This window comes from Hesperophylax consimilis, chromosome 31, assembly GCF_061612785.1.
Source record: "Hesperophylax consimilis isolate HC1 chromosome 31, BYU_Hcon_1.0, whole genome shotgun sequence".
In the NCBI taxonomy this organism is placed as follows: Eukaryota; Metazoa; Arthropoda; class Insecta; order Trichoptera; family Limnephilidae; genus Hesperophylax; species Hesperophylax consimilis.
This window is the reverse complement of record NC_142866.1, coordinates 1,521,403-1,530,154: the sequence shown is the minus strand read 5'-3', so window position 1 is coordinate 1,530,154 and position 8,752 is coordinate 1,521,403. Positions and strand designations below refer to the sequence as shown.

Genomic DNA, 8,752 nt, shown 5'->3' with positions numbered 1-8,752 from the left:
CGTGTTAAGGGTAAGCGTGTTTATATCTAACAATTTTTTTACTAAGTTAATATTTTTTTCAGTTTTTTTAAATACAGCTGACCAATTGTTGCCTTCAAACAGTAAGACAGTATCGTCAGCAAAGCTAACAATGCTTCCCTCAATTTCAAGGTTGCAAAAGTTGTTTATATACAGTAAGAACAGAGTTGGTCCCAATATGCTTCCTTGTGGAATTACATAGTCACTTGAGCGCTGGTTACTGAGGGTATGATGTATTTTAACCTGTTGTTTGTGTCCATTTAGGTAGCTTTTAAAGAAGTTTAGCTCTTTGTCCGTAATGCCGATTTTTTCAAGGTTTTTAATTAGTTTAAAGTGTGATATTGTATCAAAAGCCTTAGAGAGGTCTAAAAAGATTGAAATACATTTATTTCCTTTATCAAGGCTTTTTAAAATGAAGTCTGTCACCCTGGCAATGGCATCTGAGGTACTTTTGTTTTTTTGAAAACCATATTGCGTTTTTGAAAGTATTTTATGGCTCTCGATGAATTTTAAAAGTTGTGCATTAATGAGGTTTTCAAAAAATTTAGACATGCTATTCAGTAAAGTAATTGGTCTATAGTTATTGATATCTGACTTGTTTCCAGATTTGTAGATGGGAATTACGATACTTTGTTTTAGGTTAGAGGGGAAGTAGCTCTGTGTAATGCTTAGGTTTATAAGGTATTCTAGAGATTTTGGTTGGAATTTCATCTGGTCCAGCAGAAGAAGTGTTTTTTAGAGAATTAATTGTTTTCAGAATTTCTTCCTGTGACACAGTTTAGAATAGAAATTTTGTATTTATGTTATTTGCTTGAACCACTGTATCAATAGATTGGGTGATTCCACTCTGGGCAATTTGACACCTCACAAGAGTGTCCCTGCCTGTGCAGTGTACAGACAGGGGAACTATGTCACCACCCGGTTGGGCGGCGTTGTGAGGCGGAATAAGGTAGGGGCTGTAGGAAGGGATTTGTTAATGCGGGCCTTGAAGAGGCTCGGATTATAGGAGGGAGGAAAAACAGATGCCGGTAGCTATATTAATAAAAAAATTGTTTACATGATCAGCAACGAGCTTAGGATTTTTTGTGGTTTCAACAATATGTCCATCAATAGAAAATTTATTTATGCTCTGTTTCTCTTTTGTAGTTTGCAAGTTTGTGGCTTCTCTAAGTATTTCCCATTCACAAAGCACTCTTTTCAGGGTGAAATGCCTAAAACAAAAAACAAAAAAAGTTTTCCCATAATTTTTTGTGATTATTGTTACTTTCTTTAATTCTTTCTGAGTAGTAAATTTCTTTTGCTTTTTTGATGACTAGAGACCGGATTATATGCAACAAAAATACCCCAAAATATGCATGCAAATATGCAATAAAAATAGCTAAAATATGCACGAAAATCTATAAAAAGGGTCAAAATATGCAACATGAAATAATACAGGAAATCGTATTTTTACATATTTTTTTTATTTTAGTAAGCTATTAGTTCTCAAGGATAACAATTATATTTTAGAAAATATCAATTATAAAATGTATTTAACAATAAAATTTAGAATTTACCTTTAAAAATGTATATGACTAAGTACTGTTCTAAAGGTTCTGTAGACAAATTGTGTCTACGATCGCTTAATACATTTTTGTAAGTGGAAAAGGAACGTTCTACGTCTACTGATGTGGCTGGACAGAATTTAAATTTGGGTGCGATTTTTGAACTTATTGTTCCGGGCAAAATTTCACCTGCCCCGTTGATGAAATTATCAATTTGGCACAAAGTTCAAACCCTGGGTTATTATTCAGTATGTTTTCAAATTTTTCTTTGAGTTTACTCGGGAATATCTTTGGCAACGAGGAATTCATAAGGCAAATTTCCTTCATAACCTGAATAGATACATTCAACGCCAATCCATGAGTTTCAAGCGTTTTTATACTTGCAGGTATGTAGGCGAAATGGGTGGTAATCATAGCTAGGTTTTTTTAATACTGGCGTCGTCAAACGATTCTTTGCACTGGAAAACTGCCAAAGCCTCTGCACTATCGAAGTCATTGATAACACCATTGATGGCTTCAAAATGTTCATGGTAAAACATCGCAGCTTCGATCCATGTACCCCAACGTGTTATTACTGGCTCAGGAGGTAAAGGGATATTTGGCAGTTTTTCTTTGTAAACATTTTTTACGAGCAGGCGCCTTAAGAAACACTTTCTTTGCTGATGAAATCAGGTTATTTACATTTGCAAACGTGGATCTCACTTCTTCGGCGAGTCTGTGAATTCCGTGAGCAAAACACGTCACATGAATCAAATTGGGATAAAATACTTGGAGGGCTTTGCCTGCTTTGATCATACAGGGGGCAGCATCTGAGAGCAACACATGTACATTTTCATCCCCAGAAGATTCAGGAAATAGTTTTTTTATACCCTCATTCACAAATCTGGCGATCGTAGAATGATTTGCCTTTTCAAGTTCTCTGCAGGCCACCAAATAGGAAGGTGAAGGTTCAAGTTTTAATGCACCAACAATCAAATTTGCAATGTAACGGCCGCAAGTGTCGGTGGTTTCGTCAGCTGAAATCCATATGATGTTATCCTTGAGTTCATTGCGTATTTCTTCCAGCACATGTAGATAAATTGATGGTATGTAATTTTTACGTAAAGTAGATTCATCCAGTATATTTTGATTTATGCAATATTTTCTGAGAAAATCCTTCAAGGCAGGATTTGTCAGTTTGTATAGAGGGATATTGCTTGCAAGAAATGCTTCACATAGATCCATGCTAAAGTGATTTTGTTGTTTACCTTTGGAGGTTACTTCACTGTTACTGCTACTTGCCACTGTAAAAACTTGTTGTCGTGGGCCCTTCTTCTGCACTCCTGCGATATGAACACTGGTTTTGACATGCTAGTCTATTTGGAACTTTTTTTTGCTAGAAATGTTTTTCTCGCAAACTCGGCAGTATAAAACTTTTCCGTTGTATGTAAATATTCCGGGATATTCAGCTATCCACGTATGGGCACTTTTTTTATCAGGGGGCATGGTTCACTTTCACAATGTACAACTTCGTGCAAACAAACAAAACACTAGACGAAACTCTAAAGAACAGCGCGTGCGACCAGTCAAAAACAAAATTCGCAATTCACTGAATTACCATAAAAATATACCAAATCACCCCTCATACGAATGAATGAATTGTTTTCGGCAATTAGCCGAATTAAGCCGAGTAGGCGCGAGCGCAGGCGAAGATGAGAGAGGTTCCCCCCCGCTCCGGCCGCCGGCCGTAGCGATCAGTAAGATCAGTTATCAGTTCTTCGCTGGCCGCGCGCCTTGCTATCTGACGTCTATAGTGTGGCTATGTGAGGCATCTGAACGATATCAAGCGTAAATATGCAAGATCTCAAATTATTTGCTAAAATATTGTCACGTCTGAAGTCCCGTCTGATGTCCCGTCTGATGAGCATGGACCCTTGTCAATCACCAGGGCTATTATGGGGCTAAAGCAAGCAGGCATAATGTGTAAAAAACATTGAAGAACCTTGTTCATGTTGTCACGTCTGATGAGCAGGTTGCGCCTGGTAGAGATTCGTCGGATGGAGTGCGAACGAGTGCGCGAGGCCATGCTCAACCATTCAGCATCCATTGAACGTTTAAAGGGACAATGATGCTTCATCTTTGCGTCACCTCGACAGCATGCTTGGCAATCCAGTGCAGTCTCCAAGGAATTACCCCTCAAAACCACTCACAAATAAAACCATTTTTACTTTCAAACAAACGATTGTATATTTTCATCTCTTCAAGCCACAACACTCGAACAAGCACAGGCCGATCTCACACAGGAGTCGAAACGTTGGTTTTATGTTTTGTAAATTTAAACGGAAAGTCTCCGAAGAATAAGTTCAAGGTATCCGCGCGATCTTTTTATAAAAATTTCAATCTCCATTTTTTCTCGCCTAACGCCACGCACACCGCGGAATCGTCGTCCCTCGTCTTGTTCCCGTATTGTCCCGATGTAAATCTACCCGCGTTATTTTTGCTCGCCCGTCCAACCGCTCGCAGGGCAGCCACCCGAAAAAACTCCCAACAAAACAATAATCAGGCACTACCGTGGCAATCCAAACTTGCACAATTCTTTGACGTTACAATTCCCCGCAACCCCCGGAAATTTTACGCCGCGAAGTGAAGTAAAATTACCAAAACAAAAAAAAAAATCACGCAAATACCCTTCTTTCCCGGACATGTACATAAAAGACAAAGCTAGTAGAAATAAATAAGTTTTTACAGAAAACCATAAAACTAAAAAAGTTATAAACCAAGAAAACGAAAAGAGAAAACCAATTCGCAGATTGGTGTTGCACAACCGTTATTATTATCAATATTCACATGATGATTGTACCTTCACTTTTATATCTCTAATATGAGATTCGCAAACACTTACTCACTTATCGAGAGACAATCTCTCTGAGACACCAGTGAGTATGGAGAACTCAAGCTCCCACTTTATTCTTTGAAGAAGAAAACAAAAACACATATATATTTTTAACAGAAAATAAATAAAGTAACTACCTAAACTCTCTTTCTCTCCCTATGTTTATATAAAACAAATTTACCATTCTAAGATAAAAACTTGAAACAATAGAACTTAACAAAATAAAAAAATAAAAATCCACTAAATCTCTAAGGGATCTTCACAAAATCAATTACAACATTGATTTAAAAATGTTCAGTGCCGGATTTACATAACTTAATGCCAAGAATTTTAGATGAGGTTTTACAATCAGAAGATAAACCTCTCTATCGTGGTTGAATCAAGGTTTACATATAAAAAATACCTAGCATATTCTCTTCGAATGAACATTGCTTGCTCAAGAAATATGACTAAGGAAGTAACGTAGATGGCATTCTAACAAAAATTTCACTTTTACCACGTAAGCAAAGAGTCGAAATTTCTTGGACAAACAAAATATAATTGGTGTTCAACTATGTGCTTTCGATAATTGACACAGGAGTCGAAACGTTGGTTTTATGTTTTGTAAATTTAAACGGAAAGTCTCCGAAGAATAAGTTCAAGGTATCCGCGCGATCTTTTTCTAAAAATTTCAATCTCCATTTTTTCTCGCCTAACGCCACGCGCACCGCGGAATCGTCGTCCCTCGTCTTGTTCCCGTATTGTCCCGATGTAAATCTACCCGCGTTATTTTTGCTCGCCCGTCCAACCGCTCGCAGGGCAGCCACCCGAAAAAACTCCCAACAAAACAATAATCAGGCACTACTGTGGCAATCCAAACTTGCACAATTCTTTGACGTTACAATATGCAAATACCGCTGAAAAGGGTCTAAATATGCATTTGCATATGCAAATATGCAAATGCATATAATCCGGTCTCTACTGATGACGTTACAACACATGTTTCTATATTTTTTACAATAGTTAAATGATAGTTGGTCATACGGATTATCTTTGGTTTTTTTGTGTAGTGTGTTTCTTTTGTGAATGCAATTTATAATGGAGTGGTTAATCCATGGTTTCAAGGGTTTCAATTTGTTACTTATATTTTTGGTCATCGTCAGGGTGTGGTGGTGTAATTCGTTTTTCAAATAGTTAATAAAATCCATGCGTCCTCTGATTTTTTAATTTGGAAGAGTTCTTGCCATGATTTGTTCTTAAAATTGGTTATTATATTTTGAAAGTTGATTTTAGCATGCTACATTTATCTATTTTAATAGCAGTTTATAGTGCAAAGATAGTTGAATAATGTTCCCTGATAGTTGATTTGTAGACGATACTTTTAGATGGTTTTTTTGACTTTACCATAATGTGGTCAATGCATGATATAGATCCATTTGTTGCTCTTGTTGGTGAGTTGACGGTACTCACTAATCCATGAAATTCTAGCATATTGATATAGTCTTGGCTTTGGTGGTGTTGGTTGCTCGGTAGTATGTTAATATTTAAATCGCCTATTATTATAATATTTTTAATATTGGAAAGATTTGAAAGTGTGCAACTAAGACTTTTTAGAAATGGCGTGATGTTACGAGTCTATGGCGAGCGGTATATAGCGAGGATAACTGTATCCTGGTTGTATTCTATTTGTGTGCAACTTGCATCCTGAATTTTTAGTTCGGTTACTGTGAAGTTTTGATTATTTTTTGTGTAGACAACAATCCCATCGTTCTGATTATCAAGCATAGTTGAATTGTGTGATGTGTAATTTTTGATGATTTTAGGTGTATATGTGTTTGACAACCAGCACTCGGTTAGAATGATTATGTCGAAAACAACATCTATTATTAGTTGTATTAAGAGTTCGTCAAAGTTTTTATTTATAGATCTTATGTTTTGGTGCATAATTTTTGTATTGGCAGAGTTTCCAATCAGGCGTTTACATATATTAGTATCTGAAGTTGAGTAAGACAGGTTTTGGTTGTGTAATTCCTCATCAAAAAATTCCATTGAGAAAGGCATGTTGATATAATAATTATACAAAAATTAAAAAATAGTTTATTTGTTTATGGGAGCTCCACTGTCCGTGGCAGTCACCGGGAGTTTCACCCTAGTTGTAGATAGAGAATTACCGAAGTGGATAATTATTGTTGTAGTTCGAAACAGTAAATGCAAAGTTTCTCCTTACCGTTTGATTATGAAGGGTGATCGGGCCAATAACTAACCGACGTTGGAGCTCTCCAGAAGCAACTAAACCATTTTTATCAGATCTTCCTCTACTACCATAAGAACCTTGTAAGAAAGTTCGATTTCTCCAATAAGAAACTAGTTTTCTTTTTAGTTCTTCTGAGTTTAGTGAAAACACTACTTTGATAAATTACAAAGATTATCCAAAAAATCTATTTATTTAAAAAAGATTATCTGTGGCAACTTTGACTTGTGTACAGCCCGGACAATGCCGGGTACTTAAGTTTGTATATATACAATGTCTGTATTCAGTTTTAATAATAATTAAAATTAATAATTTTTCATCTGTTCCTGCTGACACACAGCTACAAAAATTCTTACCTCTTCTAACTTCACAAAAACAATACTATCCAGCTACTAATTCTAGGTTGTATTGTTGAACATGTAAAAAATATCCTCAACAACTGGGACTTGGGATATCGGGGACAAGGCCAGCAACTGTTCTTCAAAATAAATTACTACATTTAACTGTTTGCGAAGTAGGTAGATACTCAGTTTTTGTGCTCAGAAATATTCATTATATTCAACAAGAACTCGAATTCAATGAATTCAGGCACCAACATGCAAAAGACTAAGGTCAGGTCAGGACTGCATCGAAGCTGAGTTCAACTGCAACATGCCTGAACACATTTTTTAAATTGCTTTGTGAAATGGATGACTCTGAATTCTATCTGATGTAAATATCTAATTTGTTAAAATGACTTCCAAACTCGTTGCTTGTAGGTAGAAACAGCAACACCGGGTACCACTCTAACACCCCCCGTGACACGGGGTAGAAAGAGGAAGTTTCAACAAAAACTGCTGGTTGAGAACCTTGCTGCTGCAGGCCCTTCTGGAGTAACAATTGTAAGTTATCTTCCTCTACTACCATAAGAACCTTGTAAGAAAGTTAGATTTCTCCAATAAGAAACTAGTTTTCTTTTTAGTTCTTCTGAGTCTAGTGAAAACACTACTTTGAGAAATTACAAAGATTATCCAAAAAATCTAATTATTTAAAAAAGATTATCTGTGGCGACTTTGACGTGTGTACAGCCCGGACAATGCCGGGTACTTAAGTTTGAATATATACAATGTCTGTATTCAGTTTTGATAATAATTATAATCAATAACTTTTCATCTGTTCCTGCTGACACACAGCTACAAAAATTCTTACCTCTTCTAACTTCACAAAAACAATCCTATCTAGCTACTACTTCTAGGTTTTATTGTTAAACATGTAAAACATATCCTCAACAACTGGGACACTGGATATCGGGGACAAGGCCAGCAACTGTTCTTCGAAAGAAATTACTAAGTTTAACTGTTAGCGAAGTAGGTAGATACTCAGTTTTTTGTGCTCAGAAATATTCATTATATTCAACTAGAACTCGAATTCAATGAATTTGGGAACCAACATGCAAAAGACTAAGGTCAGGTCAGCACTGCATCGAAGCTGAGTTCAACTGCAACATGCCTGAACACATTTTTTAAATTACTTTGTGAAATGGATGACTCTGAATTCTATCTGATGTAAATATCTAATTTGTTAAAATGACTTCCAAACTCGTTGCTTGTAGGTAGAAACAGCAAACCGGCTACCGCTCCAACACCAGCTCTGACATGAGGCAGGAACTGGGACTCAGGATATCCGGGACAAAATAGCAATTTTTCTTCTAAAGAAATTATGAAGTTTAACTGTTTGCGAAATAGGTAGATACTCAGATGGTAGTGATCAGTGATATTCATTATATTCAACAAGTACTCGAATTCAATGTTCAATGTTGCTTGTAGATAGAAACAACAATACCTGCTTCTGCTACAAGACCAGCTCCGACACAGGGCAGCCTTCCAGCAGCAGGCCCTCCTGGATTTCCCAATGTAAGATTTTTTCCTAAACTATCATAAAAAACTTGTAAATTTTCCAAAAATTCTATACATTTAAAAAAGTTTGTTAAATTTGTGTAAAGCCCAGGCAATGCCGGGGTATTCAGCTTGTTTATATATAACATTTGTCTTCGGTTTTAATAATAATTCAAATTAATAACTTAAGATATATTTTTTTAATTATAAATTA

The 8,752-nt window shown here is 36.2% G+C and overlaps 1 long non-coding RNA gene across 1 annotated transcript; it reads left to right on the top strand.

Annotated features, from left to right (window-relative positions):
- Nucleotides 1-7,471: 7,471 nt before the first annotated feature.
- LOC149409324 (uncharacterized) lies at nucleotides 7,472-8,557 on the top strand. Its single transcript, XR_016305184.1, has 3 exons — nucleotides 7,472-7,545; nucleotides 8,256-8,388; nucleotides 8,470-8,557. It is a non-coding gene; the product is annotated as an uncharacterized LOC149409324 (long non-coding RNA).
- Nucleotides 8,558-8,752: the final 195 nt, after the last annotated feature.